General features: G+C 49.7%; 1 protein-coding gene across 12 annotated transcripts in view; it reads right to left on the bottom strand.

The window, feature by feature from the left end:
* Positions 1-13,242, bottom strand: part of PTK2 (protein tyrosine kinase 2) — a 192,754-nt gene extending 179,512 nt beyond the window's left edge. For 5 of the 12 annotated variants that reach the window (XM_061438469.1, XM_061438476.1, XM_061438482.1 and 2 more), the window contains exon 1: positions 13,104-13,241. The gene's annotated coding sequence lies outside the window, so the exon portion shown is untranslated. Of the gene's footprint in view, positions 1-13,103 lie in introns of all 12 variants that reach the window. The other 7 variants (XM_061438473.1, XM_061438472.1, XM_061438475.1 and 4 more) reach the window with 5 other exon arrangements.
* Positions 13,243-27,500: the final 14,258 nt, after the last annotated feature.

The raw sequence follows: 27,500 nt of genomic DNA, 5'->3' as shown, positions 1-27,500 counted from the left end.
GAGCGCAGACTGAAACTGAACCCTGCCCTCCGCCGGTTCCCCTCCAAGTGAGCCAGCTGGGCAGCCATTTCCTGAGTGACAAGCGCCTGCTTCCTGCCTCCCCTCCAGAGCACATCTCTGTAGGGCCACAGCGCTCATCCCGTCCCAGCCTCCTCCCGCCCCACACATCTGCTCTGGATCAGAAGCAAGTGCAAACATCCTGCCTTCCACACCAAGCTCACCGCCCTCCTCCCCAGCCCGTGCTGAGCTCCAGATCTGACAGGAACAGCCCACTCCACCCCTGCGGCCCTCACACCTCCACGCCTCTGCACAGGGCGCTCCTGCTTCCCACTTTCCACTGAACTCCTACAGATCCTTTCAGACACCTGCAGAGGCCAATGCATCTGGTCCACAGCCAGGTTTTGTAAGGTCCCTGCGCTAAGAATGTATTTTTGACCTTTGTAAGAGGAAAATTCAAGAAATATGTGGCAGGCCATCTGTGGCCTGCAAAGCCTGAGGCATCCACTGCCTGGCCTTGAACAGAAAGTCTGCCGACACCGGAGCCTCACCGGCACTGGGGCCGCATCCTCGGCCCTCGGAGCACCGGCCGTGCCCATCGCTGACCTGAGCCCGCCCCACGCCACCCACCTGCATCACCAGGGCTCAGTGCTGCACAAGGCACAGGCAGGGGTTCACAAATGCTAAACAAACAAATGAGTTCAACTGACCCGTTCAAGAAGCAGCCAGGGAAACATGTGAGTGGAAAGGCTAGGCCTGTAGTGATCCAGCACTATGTAAGTCTGAAAAAGACCCTGATCCTGGCACTTGACATTTGCCTCACTTTACAAAGTAGCCGCACACATACCCGCAAAGGCAGAGATTATAGACACTAGACTTTATAGATAAGGGCTATCTGAAACTGAGACTCTGACAAACTAAACAACTAGTCAAAAGTCACAGGACAAAAGGCATAGGGGTAACATTTGAACCCAGGCCTTCTGCTTCCCAGATGAGAGACTCCTGCTAAAAGAGCTGCCTCTCTACACAAACCATGATGCCTAAACCTCTCAGCTGCCAATACCTGAGACATTAGGGGAGGAATAAAATTTAACTTCTGACCTAGTATTTAATTTTGATACTTTTCAAGTCAATGCTACTTTTTGTAAACAAAAATGAAATGAATACCCAAAGTAAGCACTTGGCTAAAAGACCCTGCTATAACCACAAACTAAAATTTTCTTCCTTTTCTTTCTTTCAGTCTTGAGAAGGTAAAATTAAACAGCTTAATTAACAAATGCCACTGAAAGGAAGCAGCTGCAGGCACAGCGTGAACCCCCGCCGCTCGGCTAAGCTGAAACAAACTGGCAGTCGAGGCAGTCACCTGTCCTCAAGCTTCAGAGTCCAAGAGCTGCTACCGTGTACTAACACCTCGACTTCAGGCTGGAAATAAAACAAGTGTTTCCAGAGTTTTCAAAAGTGAGATGTACCTAAGTGTCCAGAACTTTGAGAGTTAGGGTCAAGATACAGCCAAACTGAACTAGGATTTTGGGCTTCCCAGGTGGCGTGAGTGGGAGACAGGAGACACAGGTTCGACCCCTGGGTGGGGAAGACCCCCCTGGAGGAGGGCATGGCAACCACGCAAGTGTTCTTGCCTGGAGAACCCCATGGACAGAGGGGCCTGGGGGCTACAATCCACGGGGTCACCAAGAGTCAGACATGATTGAAGCAACTGAGTGCACACATGGATCTATTAAAGATAACATTAATTTCAAAGACATGGTTCCATACAGAACACATTTTCTTACTACAGTCCCATTTTAGAAATAAATCACAGCAAGGTACATCAAAGAATAGTCATTCATTTGGAATTTATCAAACACTAAAATAAATTATAAGTTATCAAAGGAATCTTTATGGAAGTCAGAAAACACAGGGACTTCCCTGGTGGTCCAGCAGCTAGGACTTGGCACCTTCACTGCCAAGGGCCTCGGCTGCACCCTTGGTGGAGGAGCTAACATCCCACAAGACGTGTGGCATGGCCAAAAAAAAAAAGAAAAAACACCTAAATATCAAACATATTTACTGAATGGAACAATACATGCTTTATGAATAAATAATAAAAATATCTCATATCAAACTGTAATCCTTCAGTAAAGAAAAATTCCTTAAATAAGACAAAAAAACTAATCATAAAGAAAAAGACTGATAGAATCAACGATGTTAAAATTAAGAACCTTAGTTCCAAGACATCTCAAAAGGATAAAACACAAACTGGAAAAATATATTCACAACTTACAGTGACAAAGGACAGTAATCCACACATGTAAAACAGCTACTAGTCAATAAGAAAAACGTAAGAAGAAAATCAGGCCAATGTCTTCTCTTCATAAGAAAGAGATATAACCAATATATTAAAAGATTATTAACCTAATTAGTACAAAGAGAAATTCAATGTAAAGCCACAAACAGATACTATTACATAACTACCAGAACGGCAAAACTGAAGAAGGCAGAATCAACTACAGCGCACTGGCAAGAATGCAGAGCAGCCAGGAGTCACCTCCCTGCATCAGTGGGATGAGAGTTGGCAGGGTACCCTGAGAGCAATCTGGCAGGAAGCAGGCAAGCTGAAGGCTGGCCAGCCAGAACCGGCATCACACCCCACGTGGGCAGGCGAGACATCCACGCACGTGGGCAGTAGAGGCTGGAAACAATCCAAATGCCCATCAACTGGAGACCACATTACACAACAGAGAAAGTGAACCAACACTGACCACGGACAGCCCTCCAACAGGTCTTAACCACAGTGCTGAGCGGAAAGAAGGCCAGTCGCAGAAAAACAAATGCAGTGTGATTCCCTAGTAGAGAGTTCAACACAAACAAAACTGACACAAAGAAATGATAAATGCAATATTCATTCAGTGACCGCTGTTTTAAATGTTGGGGATACAGTAGTGAACGTTTTGCTCTCAGATCTTCTGTCACAGTCAAGTGACAAAGAAAATAAAGGTGAGTAAAATAACAGTGGTAGCAGGGCTTGAAGAAGGAGGTGGTAGCTCAGGAGGCTGAAGGAAGACGGCTACACAGGCTTACAAAGTAAGAGGGGGCCGTGGTAGGGAACAGGTGGGCTCAGGGCGGGAGGGGATTCTCCATTGTTGCAGCTGGCCCACAGCTGCCAGGCTAGCTTTCTTCTCTAAACCAGGGTGGTTGCATCGTTTGTTTTTGTACGGCCCATGAGTTAAGAACGGTTTTTAACTGCGTATGATTAAATAAATTATTAAAATAATAACGGGCTTCCGTAGTAGCTAAGTGGTAAAGAATCCTCCTGCCAATGCAGGAGACGGGGGTTCAATCCCTGATTCAGGAAGATCCCACATACCTCAGAGCAACTAAGCCCAGGAGTGACAACCACTGAACCTGCACCCTAGAGCCCGGGAGTCACATCACTGAGCCTGTTCTCTAGAGCCCACACTCTACAACAGAAAAACCTGCACAGCAACAAAAACCCAACACAGCCAAAAGTAAACTTAAATTTTAAAAAAAGAGTAATAACATTTTGTTGCATGTGAAATTACATGAAATTCAAATTTCAGGGTCCAGAAATAAAACTGTACTGGAACACAGACCATTCACCCCTTTGCCCAGAGTTCACGACTGCTTTCGCACCACAACAGCAGGGCCGAGTCCTGGGCACAGACAGAAGCCTAGATGCCCTCAGAGCTTACATGTTCCTGCCTCGGCCTCTTCCCCCAGAGCGGCCGGCACCTCTGTGGCCTCGGGCACCTTTCTCTGGGAGGTCAGAGCACTCTTGGTCCACAGCTTACTCACACCTCACACATGTTCTTCTCTATCTCTTCAATGTTTAACAAAAGCATCTCCTGAAAAGGACTAACATACTAAGCACGTTTCTCTGATGAGTTTTGCTCTATTAAAGCTTCATGCTGCTTCTCCATCCTAATGACTAAGTTTTAAAAAAAAAAAGACACACTGCTATCGGGAGCATTAAACGAACACTGCAAAGCAAGCGACGTGTATTTTGACTCAAGTACAAGAAAAACAGAAAGAAAGAGAGAAAGGGAGGGAGGGAAGAAAGAAGGAAGGGCCATTCCACCCCAGGTTCTGAAGCTGTGGAGAGATCCACGGCCTTGCTTAACACCCAGCTGGTTAGGACTATTAGATGCCTCTGAGCATCACCAACTTTAAAAAGCTGTACACTGACACTTGATCCCTTTCTGTTCCAAAAGAAATGTGTCATAAATTGTTATGTCACATTTCAGCAAGAGCCATGATATCTGGCCAACATAAGCATATGTGTTCAAAGCAAGTTCCTTCATGTCTTTTAAATGTAAACCAGTACCACCGATCGAGTTAACAATCTTAATGAAGACCATCATTAAACGTGGTAATGAACATGGAGAGTTCATTACAACATTGTTTTTGCATATGTCTGAAAACTTCCACAAAGTTTTTAAAATAAAATTGAAAACTCACATTTTAACTTGATCACTGGGAATTAAGTATAATTCCCAGTAATAAACTTAACCACAATAAACTTAAGAATGTCTGAGGACTTTCCCAGCAGTCCAGTAGTTAGGACTCTGCGATTTCAATGCCAAAGGCCAGGGTTCAAGTCCTGGTCGGGGAACTAAGATTCCACAAGTCGTGTGGTGCGGCCAAAAAATAAAAGTAAAAAGAACTTCTCTTCATTCAAAAGACAAAAAGAAAAAAAGAAAGAAAACCCACTGTGTCAGTGAAACTGCACGACAAAGTGGGGAGAGAAAGTGGAAAAATATATAACCAACAAAGGACCTGTGTCCTGAACATATAAAAAAGTCTATGAATAAATTTTTTAAAACTAATATAAAATACAGGCACTTCACAAAACAGTGAATCCAAATGGCCGGTAAATTTATAGAAAGATGTGTAACCTCATTATAACCAGGAAAAGGCTGTTTAAAACCACAAGGCGGTAATACTGCAGAAGCCACCAGGAGAGGCGGGTAGGGGAGCCGGCAGGAGCCCACGCTGTCATCAGAGGGGAGGCTGCTCAGGGGCCCAGGAGGGCCATCCACGGACACCCACTGAGAAGCTGCTCTTAGCCAGGCATGCCAAGGGCAGTCAGCTCTCCACAACCTCAGGTCCTCCATGTGAGGCTGAAAACACTGGGGAAAAGCCCAGAAAGTTCCAAACAGGGAAACTTGAACTTGCCGCACTGGCAGCAATTTACACAGCATTCCACTGTGCCAGGTACTGTAAGTCATCTAGAGACGTTTATAAAGTACACAGGACGGTGTGCACAGTTGTATATACGGGACTTGAGCACCCAAGGAACCTGGTATCCAAGGAAGGTCCTGGTCCCAACCCCTCGGACACCCAGGAGCGGGCAGCTGTACATTTAACCAGAGTCACATTAATGGGAGACTACTAACGAGAACTTTAATTTCACTTGGCCAATTTTAAGGAGACAGAGATTGTTCCAAAGAGCTCTCTCCACCAGCTCATTTCTATTATTTTTGCCTTCATGGAGCTGCACAGCTGACTGAAAGATCAGGGAGGGGACAGAACTCACACGCAAACAACCTCCTCAGTGTTCTGAGACTACATTTAATTCCATCGCCTTTGATAAGTGCTTCTCTACCTCTGTAACAACTTTCACAGTTACAGACCCCCTTCCCACAAAGCCCCCACAACAGAGCTACTTGGTTTAGTCTGGGTGACTGACTCCTCCCAGGACCCCAGCAGGAGGTACCCTCCTCCCATCATTACACAATTACTGACCGACCACGTAGCACGAGAAAAGACAACAGAGAATCCTTGTTCCCAGGCTGACAATATGCTATTTACCAACACATGCATCTAACTCTGCACAAGGCCCAGGGTCGATCCCACGGTGGTACACTAACTTTTACTCAGGCTGCCTCTCAAGAAAAAAGAGAGGCAAAACCAAATTCATGAAATTCAGGTACAAATGTAATGCTAGGCATAGAATCAATTCACACAATACCACTTCATCAGTCACCCCAAGACTTGGCAATCACCCTGATTCTAGCAAAAGCTAGCCAATTCTTCAGCACCAAAACAAAACCACCAAGGAACGTGAGCCTTCACACTCACATGCACACACTCCCCTGCTATATGCATGCATGCACACACTCCCCTGCTATTTGCCAAAAGCCACAAGTCCAGGAGCCATACAAACTGCTACTGCAACACGAGATTGTTCATTTAAAATCCACACCAGGATTCAAAAGAACTGAGTGGGCTCAGCAGAAAACCTTCAAAATCTCTACACAAAAGGAACTATGAGGTCTTCTCAAGACTCCAAAAACATATTTAAGAGTACTGTTCGGAAAACAACCTTGTTAGCAAATCTAAAGAGGTCAAAGAGACCATACTCATACATACCTCTGCCATTTATGGCTTATGTTTGCCTGCTACAACTTGTGTTTCTCTTAAGCCCTCTAAGGCAGTGGTTCACAAACAGCACGCACCGAAAGCACAGCAAGCTGGAACTGACAGCCGGCCCTGCCCCCAGAGCCGGAGTCAGTGGGTCAGAAATCAGGCTGGAGCCTCTGCACTTCTGACCTGGGACGACCCTGAGAAGCACTGCCAACAACCTGGAGCTCCCCAGACCCTGCAAGTGTGTGTTTCCCCCCACGGTACAGCGGGACTAAGGGGGAACTCGATGAAGCAGAACAAACTACTCTCTGCTATCCAAATGCTGACACCCCAAATGACCGAAAGGTAAGGGACCTGTCATGGCAAGCAAAAGCTGGCATACTATATAACTGGCAGGCAGCAACAGGAAATGGGTTTTTAAAAATGGTTTCAGGGCATAATGTAAAACTCTTGTACGGCAGCCAATGAATCCAGCTGATTAGTAAAAGACACACTAGAGCTTCTGGACCAGTAATCAAGGAGCTTTTATAAACCCCACTCATTCTGTGTCACCTTGAGTAGTCTTCTATGCCTGCAGAATTTAGGATGCCTCCTAATGAACACAAGATCAATTAATACAGGATCAGTTTCTATAAAAGAACACTTCAAAAACGTAAAGGGGAACAGCAGTATGTTTTCCCTAGTCCAAGTATGATGATAGCAGTAATCTAAAATAAAGCAGACGGAAGTGAAACAAAGATAATCCAATTCTTCCCTAGTATCGAGTTTTACATGGTTTTAAAGGGAGGTCCTTCACCAAGGCAAGCAAAGCCACAGATGACTGGCTGATGTAATAGCTGTCCTCCAACCCAGGTGGCTCAGTGGTGAAGAATATGCCTGCAATGTGGAGGACCCAGGTTTGATCCCTAGGATGGGAAGATCCCCTGGAGAACCGAATGGCAACCCACGCCAGCATTCTTGACTGGAGAATTCCATGCACAGAGAAGCCTGGCAAGGTACAGTCCATGGGGTCGCAAAGAGTGGGACACAACTGAGTGACCAACACACACACACAACTATTAACAAGTTTCAGTTCTTCTCAATAAATATTGTGCTGGGCACTGGTGACCCAACAGTGTGAAAAACCAAGTGTCTGCCTTCATGGTGCTTAAATTCTCATGAGAAGACACACAAGCCACTAAATATATATAATGTGTACAACTGTAAGCTCTTCCTTCAGGCCAGCAAAGACAATTACACGGTGCTTTGGTTACCAGTAGACACAAGCACCACGGTTCACAGCAGAATCCAAGCTACAGGACTTTCAGTATAGACAGTGGAGGCAGAAAGGAGATTCCAGGCACAGAGAGCCCACAGACAGGAAAGCTTAGGTTCTTCTAACCCTTGGTTTTGGTTCACAGGCCCCAAATAAAGGAGCAGAGTATGTGCCGACTCTTAAAAGAAGAATGGAAAATTCTAAGTTGGTGAGAATGAGCACATTAATTTCAGAAACATTTATAGAGCAGCAGTGTGTCAGAGATTATAAATACCAGGATTACCACAAGGGGCTCATACCTGTGTGAGAAATGTGCAATTTGTTTTTCCCTTACATACCCCTTGCTTCCCACAAAACTGTCTTCAAACAACACCCACCCTTCAAAAAAAGTCACCAATGAAAAAACTGTAAACGTGGAGGTTACTAACGCACATCCCTTGATAAATAAGAAGGATCGGTCACTGCATCATGCATTATACATTTTATCTACCTGATTCTAAACAGATGTCAAATAATGAAACAATCTTGGTATATTCATCAAAATGGTTACTTACACTATGTTAACCAGATGAGCACTTCATAATCCAAAGTGTCAGGTTCAAGTGAAAATATAATTACCTAGACTTTCCCAGACGTGGTCATTACACTAGCACTCTATTTACTCCCACCGCAGGAGACCGGGTTAGAGTTTTACTGGCTGCTGCTCTTCCCACCAGGGAGGCTGCACGCAGGCTGTCAGGAGCTCACACTGCGGTCCCCCAGGTCCAGCCAAGCTGGGTCCACCCCTGTGGGCTGAAGACCCACAATGAGCGACTGTACCTCTAGGCTTCCACTGTTTCATCTGCAAAAGGAAGCTGCAGACCCAAGTACCGCTCTAGTTTTCTCAAGGAATAAAGCAGATAGAGCACTACAGCACTTGGCTCTGCCCTGGCACACGGTGTCTAACACGTGCAGCTTACAGGGCAGAGCTTCTCCAGTACTTAACTCATCTATAAAAAGGCAGTGACACCCACCAACAACATGGGCACCCACCAGGTGCCCAGCGATGTTCTTCCCCTCTCACTGGATAATATTCAAATATATAACTTAAGTCATTCTTCTGGATCTGAAAAATGAGTTTACAGTACACGGCAAGGTATGTAAGTAAGATTTAGGTAGGGCAGCTTCAGTTAAATGCAAAGTGTGTAAGCAAAAGCCTGCACGTCCTTCATGTCCTTGTGGTGATGCCACTAGCGTTTCCCTCTGAGGTTTCCAACTGCTGAAGAGTGGCGACGGTGCCACTTGGGGAAACACTTCCTACTTCTGTCTATAAATCACTTCATTAGTGTTTACGCAAAGCACACTAGACTTAACAGTTTTGCTAAAATATTCCTTTTTTTTTTTTTTTGGCCACACCATGTAGCTTGCAGTATCTTAGTTCCCTGACCAGGGACTGAACCCAGGTATTCTGCAGTGAAAGCATGGAGTCCTAACCACTAGACCACTAGGCAACTCCCTAAAAATTCTATTTAAACTGAAATTGTAACTGTATTTGTGCATCTGAATTTTATTTCCATCATTGAGCCTAATCAAAAAAAAAAAAAATGCAATTGTTATAGCTATGAACAGAGGGGGTTCCTCTACAGATTTCCAATCAGAAACACACTTGTGTAATTCTAAATGGTAAGATTTGGCAGAATTCCTAGAAATTAATACCAGAAACTGGTAGACATGAATTTCATTTCTCTTGCATTGAGTTGTCTTTTGGTAGTCATGAAAAAAAGGGGAAAAAAAAAAATCTGCCAAAATGTCAGTAGAGAGAAAAAGCAATAAAAGACTCAAATAAATCCACTAGTAAACACTGAAAATGGAGAAGGCAACGGCACCCCACTCCAGTACTCTTGCCTGGAAAATTCCATGGACGGAGGAGCCTGGTAGGCTTCAGTCCATGGGGTCTCGAAGAGTCAGACATGACTGAGGGACTTCACTTTCACGCATTGGAGAAGGAAATGGCAACCCACTCCAGTTTTCTTGCCTGGAGAATCCTAGGGATGGGGGAGCCTGGTGGGCTACCGTCTATGGGGTCACACAGAGTTGGACACGGCTGAAGCAACACAGCAGCAGCAGCAAACACTGAAAAGAAGGGGGAAAAAATCCCTAACTCCTGAACGTGGCTGGGTGAGCGAGAAAAACACAGGTGGCCCAAGGGGACCCACACCTGCTCTCCCCCCACCTCCCTCACCCAGGGTCCTTCTGAGGACGGGTGAGCAATGCAGCATCTGAAGCTTTCTGTGCGTACATAAACTTCTTGGAGCTTAGTACTATCGACTCAAGTAAGGCCATTTGCTTTGCCCAAACTTTCTTACGCGAACATTTTAAATAATCTATACAGATGGCATTGAAAATTCTCAAAGATTCCTACAGTAATTTCTTGCTAATTATTTAAGGGATTTTAGTAAGGGGAAAACTAATGAAAATATGTTCTTAAACTAGAGCATTAAGGCAAAGTAAAGTACTTCAGAAACTAAATTTTTCTGATTTACTAGCCAGAAAAAAAAAAAAAAAAACACCTCATTTCACAAATATGATAAAAATAACAGAACGTTTTACCAATGGCATTTTTTGCAGATCTAGAACAAAAATAACAACAAAAATTCTAAAAATCTGTATGGAAATACAAAAGACCTCAAGTAGCCAAAGCAATCTTGAGAAAGAAAAACAGAGTTGGAGGAATCAGGCTTCCTGACTTCAGACTATACTATAAAGCTACAGTAATAAAAAATAATAGAACTTTTCATGCCACTGAAATTTAAAACCAGATTTATTCTAAATGAAAATATATCTAAACTGAAAATGTTTTATTTTAAAAGTTAAAGATTTATATATTGTATTAGCTACTTCAATTGCATCTTTTGTTATCCTTAAAACAATATTTAATTATTTTTTTGAAAATTAAGACACCTCAAAGTACATGAAAAAAGGTTTCCATAAAACCTTTAGAGATATGAGCTAAGATCCCACCTCCCTAATTCAAAATAACATGCAAAGACAGTAACTTTCAAAGTTTTCTTTTACTATCCATACCACTTTATTACATCACAGACTACATATGTATCACAAAATACAACAGAGTAGTTTCTTCTGAGGGAACTCACCAGTATTTCTCTTAAAAGGGTAGGCTTTAACAATACAATTTTGTTATTTAGACAATTTTGCCAACCTTCTAGTAAGAAAAGTTATCTAGCTGAAGAACCTAGTTTTGAGAATTGGAACATTAATGTCTGTACTTTCCAACAAAGGACACAGCGTTACAGAAATGAGTTTCGTTAAAAACTAAACTGGGCTTCCCTGATAGCTCAGTTGGTAAAGAATCCACTTGCAATGCAGAAGACCTTGGTGCGATTCCTGGATCAAGAAGATCTGCTGGAGAAAGGACAGGCTACCCATTCCAGTGTTCTTGGGCTTCCCTTGTGGCTCAGGGGGTAAAGAATCCACCCACAATGCAGAAGACTGGGGTTCGATCCCTGGGTAGGGAAGATCCCCTAGAGAAGGAAAAGGCCACCACTCCAGTGTTCTGGCCTGGAGAATTCCATGGGCTGTATAGCCCGTGGGGTCGCAACTGAGCGACTTTCACTACTCACTAATAACATTTTCATGATCCTTACTGCTACTCCTAACTCCCACCTTTCCCAGACACTTTAGACCATTACACTAGTGGAACATCACTCCTGATCTAACACTTCATGACTCACTTTCGGGGACCCACGGCCTCAGCTTCATAAATACTAAGTTTTGGATGCAGGGTCTTTATTTAGCCAAGCACTTGCTCCTCAATGCATCACCTCTGAATGATGTACAAGTCCTTCTGTTTAGTCCTTTCCTTAAGTGTTATGTGCGGGCGCGTTTAAAATGGAACATGTGTTTTAAACAGTATTTTTCGGTGCTCATCATTAAACTGGATTATTTGATAATGACCTGAAAAATTCTCCAGAGAAGAATCTATAATATTTATCTTTAGTACATGAGTGTTCAGAAGATGCTAATGGTAAACTTGCCTAGCTTTTCCCCTCCGAAGACAGCCAAAAACATGAAACCATATACTCATAAAGATACTGAGACAGTATTTTTATGAATTGAAAGTTGAAACACAAACTTCCTTTCAAAGTTTCATGTGTTTAAATACTACAGGGTTTTAAAAATTAACTGAACAGCACAATTGGACCAAAATATTATCCAGACTACAGCTCAACAAAGTAAGCTGAATGCTAACTTACTGTGAACCTTAAATCACGTCATCCACATACTTTCCTCCCGCTTTTCAGAGGTTGTCAAAAGACAGGACGACTAACCTGAGGGCTTGGCTGCGTCATTTCAAAGAAGAGACTTATTTTCATTACCCGTTTGACAAAAAGTTTTAAGGGTGAGGCTCTGGTATTTCATCTCGAACAGTGATGGCCTGTTTTTCCAACCACGAAGAAGTTTACATCCTAAGTAAGAATCCCAATGATGGTCGTGCAGATTCAGATAAGTGCAGATTCTCAAACTCTGACACAGCCTTCAACTTGACCGTATTTCAAGCGGTTCCCATATTACCACAATATTACTATTATGTTAGTCTCACTGCCAAAAACCCAGCTGCAGGCTAACTGAACGAGAAGACTGCTGAAATGGCTCAAAAAACAACATCAACAACAGGAAAAAACCTTTACCCTTAGTGCATTAAGCTACAAAATGCTACAGTCAAATAAAACTAAGTATTAATAGCAGCGTACACGTACACACACACACACATCCATCCTCCTCTGAGGAAGAAAGAGGTGCTAGGGAAGGACCCGGAGAGAGAGACAGAGACAGAGCCAGCTCGCAGCGGAGTTGGGGGCTGGGGCGGGAAGAGGAGGAAACTTGGGAAGCGCAGCGAGTCCGGCCAGGTCTACGGCGGCCGCCGGAAAAGCTCCGGGCGGCAGAAAACTTGAGCGCGGGCCGCGGGGCCGCGGGCGGCCGGCCGCCCCGCACGCGGGCTCGAGGCCCGCCCGGCCCGGCCCCGGCCCGGCCCCGGCCGAGTCCTCTCCCGGCCCTTTTGTTGTGGAGGCCCTCGGCCCGCTCCGGCACAGGCCAGCCGGCCTCCCTTCCCGAGCCCGCACGGCCTCCAGACCCTCGGACTCTCGAGCCCGCGGACCCCCGGCCTCCTTGCGCCCCCCCAGAGCCCATGCTTCCCGGAGCCCCCGGCCTCCCCCACCAGCCCCTGGCCTGGAGACCCTCAGACTGTCCGGGCCCCGCACCCCTCGGCCGGCCGGGGCGCCCCGGCTTCCCTCACGCCCCTGCCTCCCGGGGCCTTGGCCGGCGCGGGAGGGGCCTGTCCCCGCCGCACCCGCCGCCGGGACAGGGCGGTCCGGCCCCGCTCGGCCCCTCAGCCCTGGGGCCGCCGCCCTGCCAACCAGCAGCTCCGCGAGTCGGCCCCACGCCCCGGCCCCGGCCCGGGCCCCTCACTCACTCCGACCGCGGCGGTGCCGGCAGGCGAAAGCGGACGACGACCGGGCGGCGCCGCGGCTGACGGGCCGCGCTCCCTCCCACGCCTCACGCCGCGGGCGCACAGCGGTCCCGGCCCGGCGGCGGCGGCGGCGGCGGCGGGCTCGCGCCCTCGGGGCCGTGCTGCGTCGGCGCGGGCCGCGCGTGCGCGGCGGCCGGCTGAGGCGCGCCCCCGCCCCACCCCCGCCGCTGCGCGCGCTCGGCCGCGTCCCTGCCCCGAGCTTCCGCCTCCCGGGAGTACCGCGCATGCGCGCCGCGGCCCGCGCATGCCCAGCGCGCGGCCGGGCTCGACCCACCGGGCTCGCGCTGGGGAGACGCCGGAGCCGGGCTGCGGGCGGCCGCGGGCGTGGCTGCGGCCCCGAACGGCAGCCCCGGGGGAAGCCCTCGCTGGGGGCGGGAGCGGCACCCGGCCAAGCGGACGCCCCGAGGCAGCAGCTCTGGGCCGACGGAGTTGAGGGGACTACGGGGGAGCCCTCGCACCCTTTCCCTGCCCGGAGCCCCAGACGCAGCCCTTCTGGAGGCACCGCTCCCCCGGTCGGCAGCCCCACAGCCGGTCCCCAGGGGCCGAGGCACGGGTGTGGAGCCCCGCTGTGTGCCCGCGCCGGCCCGGGTCCCCTCCAGGCTTCACGCCCACCCTACTGGTGACCCTTTGCAGAGAGGGAGCGGGTTCAGGGGCGTCAGAGCTAGTGCTGGGCTGACCCAGGTTTGATCTTGGAAGGTGGACCTCTGCCTGAGCACCCGCGGGGCGCTGACCTGGGCCCGGAACCCCGATGGCGCGGGTCCCCGAGGGGCTGAGGCTTGAGACTCACGAGGGGATGGCAGGGAGGCAGCTGCGATGAGAGCAGGTTTTGCCAGGAGTACGACGGGGGAGTGGAGTGGCGGGGTGGGGGTGCTGGGTAAGAAATGCAGATGGCTAGGAGCCTCGCAATCTTGCTCAGGTACCTGGATCTCCTATACTTTAGGCAGCAGGGATCCTTTGGAAGATTTTAAGCGGAAGTGATATCTGATTTGTGTTCTTTAAAAAAAAAAAATCACGGGCACCCTTGCGGTAGGAAACGAAACCAGAAGCAGAGCAACTTTCATTTTTCATAGTGTCCCTTTGATCCCCGCCACAAGGCGAGAGGCGGGATAGGCACACAGTTCTCCTTTTGAAAGGTGAACTCCCTGAAGCTCAGAGAGGTGACCCTCTGTTCCCTTCTGAGAAGCTGTAATCCCGTTATCACTAAATCAGGTAGAATAAAATGCTTTCGCTTAGCAAGAGTTCTGCAATTTTTAAACGTTTCCTTTTATCGTTCTTTCGTGAATATGTAAGGTTTTTTTAAAACTACATTTAAGATCTTAAGAAATGGTGTCTCTTGATGTTAGCCCCAGGGCCTTTGCACTGGCTGTTTGCTCTACTTGGAAATCTTCCCCTCTGCTTGGATCTTACTCCCTCACTTCCTTTAGGCTCAGATGTCACCTCATTAGATGTCAACCCTCTCTCTCTGTAATAGGAACCACCCACCACCCCCCACCCTTTGACACACAGGCTCCACCGCCTCATGTGCTCTGTGCTTTGGACATCACAGCCCTACAGTGTGTGCTTGCTTATTTCTGCATTGTCTCCTCCCTCCACTAGAATAGTAGATTCTCTAGAGCGGATTTGTTTTGTTCACTTCTGGGACCCTGGCACATAATAAAATATTTGTTGAGTGGTGAATGAAGCTTTGCATGGTGTGAAGTAAGGAATTATTTTCAGAAGTATAAGGATGGAATGAGAATAGAAGAGGACTGAAGGACAAAAAGGAGTTATATTAATGATATCTTTGGGGGATTGTGCTTAGTGTGTAGACTAAAAATGGGCACCAAATTTTTTATACTTCTCCCTGAAAGAAGTGGAATCTACTTTTTCAGGTGGTACTAGTGGTAAAGAACCCGCCTACCGATGTAGGAGACATAAGAGACACGGGTTCGATCCCTGGGTCAGGAAGATCCACTGGAGGAAGGCATGGCAACCCATTCCAGTATTCTTACCTGGAGAATCCCTTGGACAGAGGAGCACAGCAAGATACAATCCATAGGGTCGCAAAGAGTCGGACACGACAAGCGACTGAGCATGCACGCATTTGGACCGATCTTGTTAACTTGCTTTGACCACTAAAATGTGTCACAGGTGATGTATGATTTCTGAGCTGAAGCCTCAAGGGGCCGTGCAGTTTTCACTGTCTTAAGCCCAAGTGTGCCTACTGAGTGGTGACTGAGGCACCCAGGCCAACAGGCTGCCAACCACCAGGAAGATGAATGACGCTGCACTGGGCCACCCAGCCCCAGAGAAGCTGTCTGACAACTACAGCCACCTGAGACCCAGAGAAACCTAGAACTTCCAGCTGCACCCAGACTGCCTAGCCAGACAGTTATAAGCCAATAAAATAAAAGATTGTGGTTTTAAGTCTCTCATTTTGTTACACAGCCATAGACAACTGATACTTTGTTTCCTCAACTTGATCATGATATGTTTGAACTTGATGTTTAACTCTCACTTAATAAAGAAAGAAAATAGGGAAAGGGTGAGAGGAAGAAGCAATGCAAATAAGAAGGGCAAAGAGGTACAAAAGGAGGAAGGTAAATAGTGAGGAACGCACTGTCTAACAGACCCTTCTTATCCCTGGAGCATACCTGCGGTGCCTAAGTGCTCAACCTCTGGAGATGGAGGAACAACAGAGCTGACCCAGGCTCAAGTTCACCAGCGTCTGATGCCGTAGGTTGCATAGCATCTCTGAGCCTCACTCCTCTGTAACCGGGGCTTACAAAGGATGGGGAGCAAATGGACCATCCCGTAAAACATTCAGCAAAGTGCTTGGCATTGTATACCCTCAGCAAGTGTTCTTGCTTAGCTGCAGCATCAATGTACAGATTACCAATCTTGATCACAGACAGGATACCCAAAGGACCCCACAGAGCATAGTGTTGCCAAAGGTCAACTGTACTTGGGCTCTGTGAGTCAGATCCTGTAGACACTCTCCAAACCTCCTAGCAACTCTGCCCCATGGATGCTGTGATCATCATCCCCATTTTATTGATGTGAAAACTGTGGCTCAGAAAAAAAGCGAAGCCATCAGACAAACAGCACGGCTGGAATTCAAAGCCCCAATCTGTCCAACTGTGAAGTCTGTGCTCCTCCCTCTCCCCGCGAGCCTCTGCTGCACTCGGCCCTGTACAAAAAACAAAATACAGAACGCCATTTGGCTTCTCCCTTTCTGCACTGCGCCAGATGGGCCAAGCGCTGACCTTGTGTGGGAAGCTTTCAGTAAGGGCTTCCTGTGTGGTGGCAGAGCAGCTGCACCGACCCTCGGAGCAGGTCTCCCTGGAGAAGCCCCTCGGTTCTCTCATCTGGAGGGGGCTTGCCCCCAGGAGGGACTCGCTCACCACAGGGAAGCAGAAACAGATTTAAGGTCAGAAGGTGGATGCACGGTAACAAGAGCACGCAAGCTGATGACCGAGTCCCAGATTTCTGCCCACTTCGTGGCATTGACCAGCCTGCCATCTGCCTAAAGAGGCTGCGGTGACAAAAAGTGGGACCCGGAAGACAGGTGCCTGGCCCACCACTAGGCCCATTAAGATGTGCCCCTGGGAGCTGTGGGCCTGGCCCTGGAGTGCCAAGGATCGGAGACTACTCAGGGACCAGGCAGCAGGAAGCAGGGGAAGAAGAGACGAGGCCAGGAAACCTGGGTTCAAATTCCAGCTCCCCCACATGACTACCCAGTGGTCCTAAAGTAGCCGCTCAACCTCTTTGCCTCAACCTCTTCATCTGTAAAATGGGGAGGGGAGGCGACTGCAAGACCAGAAGGAAAGGGTCGGGGGTATCCCTAGGAAAGATGTCCCAAGGGGAAGCAGGCCAAAGGAGAGGCAGCACGAGTGGCCAGAAGGCAGAGTCCGTCCTCCACACTCTGACCGAAGTAGAGACGAGATGGGCCCCCACCACAGGGTGTGGCTCTCCTGCCAGGAAACTTTTGGGCTCACGGGACGCCTAGACAGTGTACGCATGTTTCACTACATGTTAGAGGTTTCACTTCCCTAGGGAATTTAATGTAGGAAGTAGGCATGTGGGGTTCTTCTCGACCACTAGGGTGAGGAGAAAGGGTCACGCCCCCCAGCAGTGCCTGCAGTGGGCACGTGTCTCCTGTGAGCATCTGGGAGCAATTCATCCCAGATGGGAGGAGTGTCCCCAGCTGAAGTTAGGGGACTTGCTAACTGTATGACCCCCTGCTCATACAGATCACCCGCCCCACCCCACCCTCAGGCTGTTCCTGGTTCCTCTGATACAAGGAGCTCTAGCGGGACCTCTTCCAGGCGCCGCCTCCACTCCACACCCTCAGCCTCCCCTGTTAGTGAACGTGAAGGGACCCTGCGTGCAGCAGCGGACACAGGTCTGCTCTCAGGCCTGGGCCCCCTGCTCACTTCCCAACCCCCACCCCCACGGCACACACACACACACACACACACACACACACACACACACAGAGGGGACACCCTTCCCCTGTACGGTGCTGAACAGGTCCAGGCCAGGGACAACCCCTTGCCCCTCCTGACCTGAGATAGCCCTTTGGCCCAGAATTGGCAGTTAAAGCTCAAATCAGAGTGTCCAGAGCTCCCATGCCCCAGCTACTGCCCCTCACCAGCCTCACAGAAGAAAGGGGGCCATGTTTCCTGGGAAATTCTGCTCCCAGGCTATCTATCATCTCATTTAATTCTCACAACCACCTTGGCTACATCCCAGTAAGTGCATTTTATAGATGAATAAACTGAGGCTAGAAGGGGACGGCTACCCAGCTCAAGTCTACCCAGCAAGTAAGTGACAGACACAGGACCCAAACCAGCTTGTGTGGCTCTGAAGCTGCTCTCAGGCACTGAGTTCCCAGCTCCATGCTCATATTTTCCATTTCCATCAAGATCTTGACTTATGCTAATTCTCAGTGATCCAGAGCAATAGTTTGGGAAAACTACCTCAAGTAAAAGATCAGCTTTTTTTTCTTCCAATCCATGTGAACTGATACTTTTGTAAAATGCAACAAAAATAAATTATTAGAAATAAGTGATTAACAGATAAATGCGTGTGCATGCTCAGTCATATCTGACTCTTTGCAACCCCATGGACTGTAGCCCACCAGTCTCCTCTGTCCATGGGATTCTCCAGGCAAGAATACTGGAGTGGGCTGCCATTTCTTACTCGAGGGGATCATCCTGACTGAGGGATCCAACCCACATCTCTTGTGTTTCCTGCATTGGCAGGCAAATTCTTTTCCCCTGTGCCACCTAGGAAGCCCAATTAATAGACATATACTACTGTATATAAAATAAACAACAAGACCTACTGTATAGCACCAAACACTATATTCAATATCTTGTAATAACGTGTAATGGCAAAGAATCCAAAAAAGAATATGTACATTTTTCCTGTTCTTCCAGTCACCAGTATAAACAATTGGTATCTCTTTTGATATGCGGTGCTTCTGCATCTGTTCAACATGTGTGATATCTGCATATACACACATCTACACAGTTAGAGTACCAGAAATGATGGAATATGGCAAAGTATTCTTCAACCTCTTTGTGAACCATTGTGAATACCACACTGAGATGGGGAGATGATCGCACAACTCTGAAGGCACTAAAAGACATTGAATTATACTTTTTCATGAAAAAAAGAGGGACCCGACTCACTTCAGGTCCTGAAACTGCAGCTTCAGGGTGACGAGGCCTGACTACGCCTTGCAGCTCCAGGTTCTGGTCTCACATAGGTTTTCTGTTGTAATAGCAAAGTGGTCCCCTCCTGTCCCCTCAGCAAACTCTGGAGGAGAGTCAGCCCCTTTTCCTGTAGTTTCAACCCAAGTCTCAATGGGTCTGGCTGGCCAGGCTTTGCCAGGTCCCATGCCCACCACGGAACGGAGAGCAAGCAGCCTCGCTCAAACCAGACCTAGAGGTGGTGCGAAGGGAAGGGCTGTGAGCAGGCAGAACAGCAACCGTTCCTCCTCACCCCTCTCCTCTGGTCATAAGACCCCGCTTGCCCCTCAGGACACGCACTGCCCACATTTCACATGGTCCGGGGACTGTGGTCCCCTCTTCCCCAGGCGGGTGGCTGTCTCCCAGGATATAGCCCTGGCTTCCAACAGAGAGGGAAGCAGGCCCAGCCTAGGAGACAGCTCACTGCTGACCAGCCTGCCGTTCCTCTTTCAGTTTTGGGGATGTGCTGCTCACGCCTCCCTTACGTGAGCCAGAGTCAGCATGTAAAATTACGGACACACAGCAAGCCCTCAATTAAAAATAAATATTAACACTACTGTCTCTTCCCAAAGTGTCTTTTGACATCGTTTCTTCTTCGGGTCTGATTTTTAGAACAGTTTTAGATTTACAGAACAATAGAACAGAGTTCCCATACGTCCTGCGCCCAGTTTCCCCTGTTATTAGCATCTTACATTAGTATATTTGTCGTAATTCGTTAACCAGCACTGATGCATTGTTATTAACTGAAGTCCATAATCATTCAGACTTCCTTTGTTTTCTCCATTTTTCTGTTCCAGGGTCCCCTGTGGGAACCCACGTTGCATTTAGTTATCGTCTCCTGACACTACACTGGAAACTTGAATTCGGCCATGGTGGGAATAGTTACACCGTGAAAACTGGCAAACCCTGCCAGTCAGGGTTCTCCCCTTCCCAGGAGCCTGTAGCTGAACACTTGGTAGCACACCACTCTCTGTGTATACGCTGTTCCATCTGATGAGATGATATTGTCAGGATTTGGAAACAAATAACACGAGGATGTAAAAAACAAAGCTTCTTTTTAGTCTGACAAAACAAAATTAATTCTAAGCACCTGTCAATTCTGTACCCACTTTTTGCTTTCTCTTAGTGAGCCTCTTAATAATCATGCTACAGTTTTAAGCATCTGTTAGATACTAGGCATATGAATCCATAATCTCTTATCATCACTTTCAAGTTAGATGTTATTATTATCCTGGTTTATGGAGGAGAGAACAGGCACAGAGAGGTTGCGAGACTGCCCAAGGTCAAATCTGCTCCTGCCACAGGGCCCCCCATGTGGCTGGGCGTGTACTTGCCCCTTTCTAACCTGAAACCACCTAAAAGTCATCGGACATGTTGCTGCTTTGAATTACAACGGGTCTTCGCATCTACCGCTTCTGCTTTTCCTGAAATGTCATTTATCCTTTGGTTGAGGCTCTTTTCCTTTTCATCGGCTCCAGCTTTGTGCTCTTGCATTTAACTGTGACAGCGATAACGGCTTTTTCTGTAAAGTTATCAAGCCAAAGTCAGTGGTATTCTCTAACCTTCAATGGATAATGAATGTGCGTGACAACCTACAGGCCCTGCACACACTTCAGCAGCGGGGTTGGAAGGTATTCACAAGTATCAGAGCGAAAGCTAAGTAACAGGAGAAAGGCCTGCCCCCACCCTCGGAAGATGCATACCACAAACGCCATCCCCTGGTTCTTACAGCCTCCTTGTCAATAGTATAGCTGGTAGTGAGGTCACTCTGAGCAGAGGCTGAGGCCGGGCAAGGTCCGTGGCTCCCTGAGGGCATCAGCAAATTAGCACCAGAGACACGAGGGGGATAAGAGAAATGGGCAAAACCCAACCAAGAACAGGGATCACTTCATGCTGAACCCAGTGTTTCCTGAATGACTGAACTTAGGTGCTCTGACTTTGTATTTCTCAACTTGCCTAAGCTGTAAACTCCTTAGGAGGAGAAACAAAGTGACTTGAACTTCCTAAAAAGAAAAGGGAGTTCCTCTGTCTTCACAATGGAGACCGTTGTCCCAGCCGCCTCCGAGGGGTGTTGTAACGAGTGGACCACATGTGCGTGGGAAAGAACTCCTGGCTTCCTCATGGTACCTCTCGCTTGCATGACATCCTCTGATAGGTGGCGGTTTAGTCATTAAGTTGTGTCCGACTCTTGCGACCCCATGGATTGTAGCCCACCAGGCTCCTCTGTCCATGGGATTTTCCAAGCAAAGATACTGGAGTGGGGTGCCATTTCCTTCTCCAAGGGATCTTCCCCCTGGGTTGATCTTCCCGACCCAGGAATCAAACCCAGGTCTCCTGCATTGCAGGCAGATTCTTTGCTGACTGAGCTATGAGGGAAGCCCTCTGATAGGAGGCACCTAAAATTCCTGTTGGATGGACACAGGAATGCTATGTTAGCAATCATCATTTTTGCTTTACTGTGTCCATAGTTTGTGATTCATCCACAGCGCCCAGGACTCTGACCACCTACAAATGGGCTCTGAAGATACATTTTGACACGGAGAGACTCGTTTGGCAACCCAGAGATGCCTCCACTAGGGGCTGAGGACATCCAGGCTGGCCTGGGTTGGTAATTACCATCTCCACCTGGAAAAAACCCTGGTGACTCAGCTGGGTGGAGATGCCACCTATGCCTCGGGGACAGAAAAACAGCTGGGACCTTGGAGGCAGCACCCTGGGGATGTCAACGCGGATTCCCCGTGCTTTGCAGGAAAGAGCACAGCATGGGAGCCGCCAGCTGCTTCTCCCGCCCAGCGGTCCCTCAGCCCCGCTCTGTCCATGGACTTCCGTGAGCTCCAGGGCGGTGGGGAGGGGGGGAGGCCTTGAGCTCTGAAATCCTGTGAATTCACAAAAGGGTGACATTTAGTCTGTGACAGGCATTAGCAGTCCCCCACAGGGAGCTCTCCGGGGGCAAGGACAGCCTTGTTCTCACACAAATCACAAAGCCGGCAGTGAGTGCTCCATAAATAAGCCATTTTGCCTGCTTGAAAACAATGCTCTAAGAAAATTCCCACACCTCCACCAGACTGACTTGCGGCAGCGGGCAGATTTCGAGGACAAACAAATCACGAGGCACTTGATGTTACAAACCAGCTGAGGTCTTATGCAGATTAGACCAGAGCCCCAAATCGGCCCATGAGAAGGCAACCTTGACACGGGCATCTGGAACAAAGGATGCTGAATTAGGACCGTGGCAGGCCAACGCGGCCGTGAATGAGGGATTGTGGGAAGGACTTTGATGTAAACCCAGGCAGAACCGTGTGTACTTATCTCCCAGGGGATCCACCCACTTTGATGCAAGTGGGTGGCCTGTATTTAAATATGGGGATTTGTTTGCATTCCTCAAGAGAACAGAGGCTTTGGAGCTGGAGGGATGTGTCATCCATTGTCTCCTCTCTGGGCACCGATACCCAAGTCAAGGGCTCCCGTTCACATAAGCTTGGTCATTTGCCTTGAAGGGTCAGGAAGCAGAAGCTGTGACCTCCGAGGACCCCAGGCACCACTGAGACGCCGCCTTCTGTGTCATCCTTGAGGCCTGTCAAACCTGGGGCAACTTCTGCTTCCAGCTCTCCTTCCAACTGTTAAACTGAGCTACAAACATTCATTGAACACCTGCCAGGTGTGAGACGCTAGGCCGTGGAAGGACAAGGAAGTCCGCCACCTGCAGTGCCCAAGGCCTGTGCGGACCCCAGGGGCACCAGCTGGTGGGATGGGGCAGGCGGGAGCCGCTCCTAGCGGCGCGGTCCTCGGCCCAGCCCCTCCCCCTCCATTCTGTGGCTCCTTGTGGGTTCTCACTCAGCCTCCATGGTCACCCTGCAGGGTGACCCTCATATCGACACCTTGGACCAGGCTCTTGGCCAGAATGCCTAGCTGAGAGGCCAAGGGGCATATCAAACTCGACGTATCCCAAAAGGAAGCCCTCCTCTCGCACCAGGTGGTCCTTGCTCCTGGAACAGCCTCTCTTCACAGCCTCTGTCCTGCATCCTCAACTCCTCCCTCTGCCCCAGTTCCCTCCACCCAACCCATTACCAGTCTCTGTCTCTTTTACCCCCAGAATCTTTTCTCATCCATCCCGCTGTCTTCATCCCTAGGTGGTCACCCACCTGGATTCCCCAGGGCCAGTGTGGTTCCTGGCCTGGGTCTCTGCATCGTCCCCTGACATGAGGGCTAATCTGTATCCGTCCAGTACACTCCTTTTGCACTAAAGTCATCCAGAGTCCCTTTCTGTTGCCTGTGCCCAGATGACCAGAATCAGCTCCCTCTCAGGCCCCCTGCACAGCGAGCCCTCACCAAGCTTGGCCACCTGGCAAGTCGCTGTGTCTCTTGGCAGACTCAGGGTTCTCATTCTTTGCCTCACTCTTCCTCCTGCTTCCTTAGGACAGCGACAGTCACTCCGTGTCCAGATCTCAAAGTCAGAAAGGCTTCTGTGACTCAGTCTGGTCAACTCAGTGGGGGACTCTGCCTCTCAGGAGCCCCTCAGGGCCCTACGAGCACCCCTCCCATCAGTCTGTGCCCAGACATGCCTAAGGCACGACGGCAGTAGATAAAACCGTCACCTGCACCCACCTCATGCCTCACAAAGCGTCAGTGCCCAGGCAGATTCTCCCAAGGAAATAGACAGTCCTTGCTGCCGGGGGGTACCAGTTACTGAAGCCACTACCTCCCCTAGAACCATAGCTAACCAGCCGTGCGCAACTGTCCGGGGAGCCAGAGTCAGCCAGCCTGGCAAAGGGGAAGAATGCATCTTGTCTCCGCTGCTTCTTTTTTTTTTTTTTTCGCTGCTTCTTAACTGTGTGACCTTGGACAGTCACCTAAGGTTTCTGAGTCCCATGAAAAATTAGTGGAACTTTCTTTTTAAGACAGTTATGAGGAGGGAGCAAGATCACATGAGGTGCACAGAAGGCGTTTGACAAATGACAGCCATGACTGGTCCTTGGCAAATGGGAAAACTCCCCGACCGTCTGCCTCCTACCCTCCGCCCTTCATCCGGGCATTTGAAACAAGGGCTGGGGCAACTCTGGCCTCTCCGCAGCCTTTCCCATTGAGCGAGGAGCGAGGAGACTGGCCGCTGCCTTGAGCAGGCTTGCTTCCCACTCTCCTTCTCTGCCTGGCCCACCCTGCCCTCTGGTCACAGGAGACGGAGGAGTGGACGATGCAGGGTTATAGGACAGGTCCTGGGAAGCCTGGGGCGTGACCAAGTGTAATTCGTACCAGGGTATATAATGGTGGCCGTGAGTCAAGCCTTCTACTCATGTTCAGTGTTATTCATAATAAACCTGCTATTTGAATCTCCAGTGTCTTTCTCACTTGGTCTTGAACTCAGGAGGGAAAGAGGAAAGTGTCACTGATTTAGCAACTGCTTGGATAGCGTTAACGTGTGCCCTGCCCTATTCTAAGCACTTTAGCAATCTTAACCCATTTTTGGCCTAGTGAAGTGAAGTGAAAGTTACTCAGTCGTGTCTGACTCTTGTGACCCCATGGACTGTAGCCCGAAAGGCTCCTCTGTCCGTGGGATTCTCCAGGCAAGAATACTGGAGGGGGTTGCCATTTCCTTCTCCAATTTTTTTTTTTTTTTTTTTGGCCTATGAGATATTAATAGTTAGTACTATAACCCCCATTTTACAGATGAGGACACTGAGGACCAGAGAGGGCAGCTGGCTGCAGGGCCCAGCGCTCAGAAGTGCCTGAGCCAGGGTTTGAACCCAGGCAGTTGTGAAAAGGAGCTATTTCCTGCCATATCCGTAGACAAGGACGTGACAGTCATCAGTGACTCCAGCCCTCCAGATGTGAATTCCTGAGCCCAAAGGGCACTCTGGAAAGAGAATACCTGCGCTATCTGACAGCCAGCTCTCGGGCTGTAGCCACTCCCTACGGTGAGCCCTGAGGAACTCAGGATGTCAAAACACAGGATACTGGCCCCAGGTAGCCGAGATGCGTATGCTTGTGTGAATGTTAGCCACTCATTCATGTCCAGATCTTTGTGATCACATGGACTGTAATCCGCCAGGCTCCTCTGTCCATGGAATTCTCCAGGCAAGCATACTGGAGAGGGTTGCCATTTCCTCCTCCAGGGGATGTTCCCAACCCAGGGATCAAACCCAGGTCTCCTGCATTGCAGGCGGATTCTTTACCACCTCAGCCATCAGGGAAGACCGATTTCACTGAGCCTAGACTCTTGCATCTTCCCATACGTAGAAAAGCACTAAATTCCTCAACTTGAGATATCTGGTTTTCTTTAATTCACAAAATACTTTTGATGTTCAGACACCCTGCCCTTTGCTGCAAACTTCTATGTAAATTGACTCCTCCCCCGCCTCCTCTGAGCAGTTCTCTCGGGGTCATTTGAGATGCTGTCTCCCAGACTCGAAGTCCTAAAAACTCCCACCAAATAAAACATTAACTCTCAACTTTTGTTAGCTGCCCAGTCATATCTGTCTCTTTGTGACCCCATGGACTGTATGTAGCCCACCAGGCTCCTCTGTCCTTGGGATTCTCCAGATAAGAATACTGGAGTGGGTTGCTATTTCCTTCTCCAGGGGATCTTCCAGACCCAGGGATCGAACCTGGGTCTCCTGCATTGCAGGCAGATTCTTTACAGTCTGAGCCACAGAGGAAGCCCACGACTTTTAGGCTGTGACAATTTTTTTAGTTGCCAGGCCCGGCTCCGAATCCACCCTCTTTGCCACTGCTCCTCTAACATTGATTCAATCCACCAAGCATTTTGACCTGGAGAATACATTAGTCTTATATATATCCCTCTTTTAAGACAAAGCAGAGGCTGGGAGGAAAGAGATAAGGAACACGTGCTTCCTGGAGCTCTGGGTCTGGCAGACTCTGCCATCAGTGAGGATCAGGGTAACTCTGAGCAGGAGACGGGTAGGTCCCGAGAGAGGGGTCACAGGAGCACCGGGGGGTCCCCCCCTCGTCTGCACGCCTGGAGGCGGAAATGACCAACCGGACTTCAAAATACAAGCGCCACTGTGAACAAATTTAATAAACACATGGAAATACAGCAGAAGAGAAAAGGGGGGAAACGTCACTGCAAACCAAAGGCCAGCAGCAGTGTGAGCAGGGGCCCGGGACCCCACAGTCCTGGGAGGAAGCACCTCGGAAGTCCCAGTGCCGCGGAGACAGGTTCGCTATTCAGAAGCGTGTGGTCCAATTAATGAAAATCGAGCGGCCGGGTGCACAGGCACAGGAAGGACTAGCAGCAGTCGCTGCAGCGAGAAGAGGCTGTGCTGTGACCTCGCTGGCCCGAGCAGGGAGGGCCTGGAGCGCAGAACTGGGCAGGTCTGACGGCTTTGCCGCTCCTGGCTGCGTGACTGGGAACCTCCAGTGCCTCCATCTGGGGGAAGGGCCCTCTAGAGCGCGCTCCACACCGGCTGCCACTGTGGCCTCACTGTTCCTGCAGGTCTGGAGGGTGTGGTTCGAGGGGCGGGATGGAATCCGGTCAGACTGGGTGGGGATAAGAGAAGTGTTTCCAGCAGGACCTCAGACTCCCTGGTTGTTCCCCTGGAGCCAAAGAGGCCCGAGCAAACAGTGACCTCCTGGAGCGCGTGGACGAGCCCTCACAGAGCGCCACAGGGGCCTGGCCACTGGCCTGGCGCTACCACCCTGACCGATGGGCAGGGCCACGGCCCCAGGAGGTGGGTGGCCCGGCCCAGGCCCACCCTATCCGGGCAGAAGGCTGGCTGGAGGGCTGGCTTCCCGGGCGTGTGACCGGTGCAGTCCCAGAGGGCCGTGTGCACCGAAGGGGGATTCATGCCTGGGGTTCAAGGCTCTGCAGTCACCGTGCTGAATTCTCAATAATTTTATCTTTGAACCTGTGTTTTGTAAGTGAGGTGCAGGGATAACAAAGCAGGCTCCAGGGGAGAGGCTCATCCCTGCCCACTCCCCCCGCCCTGGGCCCCACGCTTCCCCAGGCACCTCCCTGCCTCTGAGTGCCCAGGGCCCAGTCCAGCCACATCCTTCCGGCCCCCACCCCCAAGGGTGGGGCACGGCGGTGGCTGTCCCTGCTCTCAGCTGGCAGTACCACAGGATCCCCCTCTGCTCTAAGTACCAAATGTGTCCCCGTGCTGAGGGTACCTCCTGTGAGGGTTGGGGTGATGGCCCATGGGAAGGGGAGAGAGGTTTCCTGCCTTCCTTTTGCCCTGGGTCCTGCAAATTGCTTAGCCGGCCCAGTGTGGCCGGGGCGAGACAGAGGAGCCACCACCTTAAAGGCGGCTCTGTGCTGTCCCCCGCAGGAGGGAGGGCTCACCCTCTGCCCCTCCACAGGGCAACAGCGTGGCTCATCCCGTAAACTTCTCAGCCTCCGCTTGGAGCCACCACTGGGTGATGTCTACATGCAGAAGGACGCTTCCTAGGGCCTATGCAGACTACATTACAGCTTCCAGGAGGAGCAGTGCCTGGCCGGGCTGAGAAAGGTGCTCTCCAGGCTGGAGGAACACTTGCTTCAATTCCTAAGCTTGGCACCTTCCTGGTGTTCAGGGCATCCGGTGCTGGGCTGGACCAGACTGAGGCTACATGGCAGGGGAAGCTGCTGACGGGGCGGAGGAGGACAGGC

This window comes from Bos javanicus, chromosome 14 (assembly GCF_032452875.1).
Source record: "Bos javanicus breed banteng chromosome 14, ARS-OSU_banteng_1.0, whole genome shotgun sequence".
NCBI classification, from domain to species: Eukaryota; Metazoa; Chordata; class Mammalia; order Artiodactyla; family Bovidae; genus Bos; species Bos javanicus.
The sequence above is the reverse complement of the archived record's forward strand: the minus strand, read 5'-3'. Positions and strand labels throughout refer to the sequence as shown.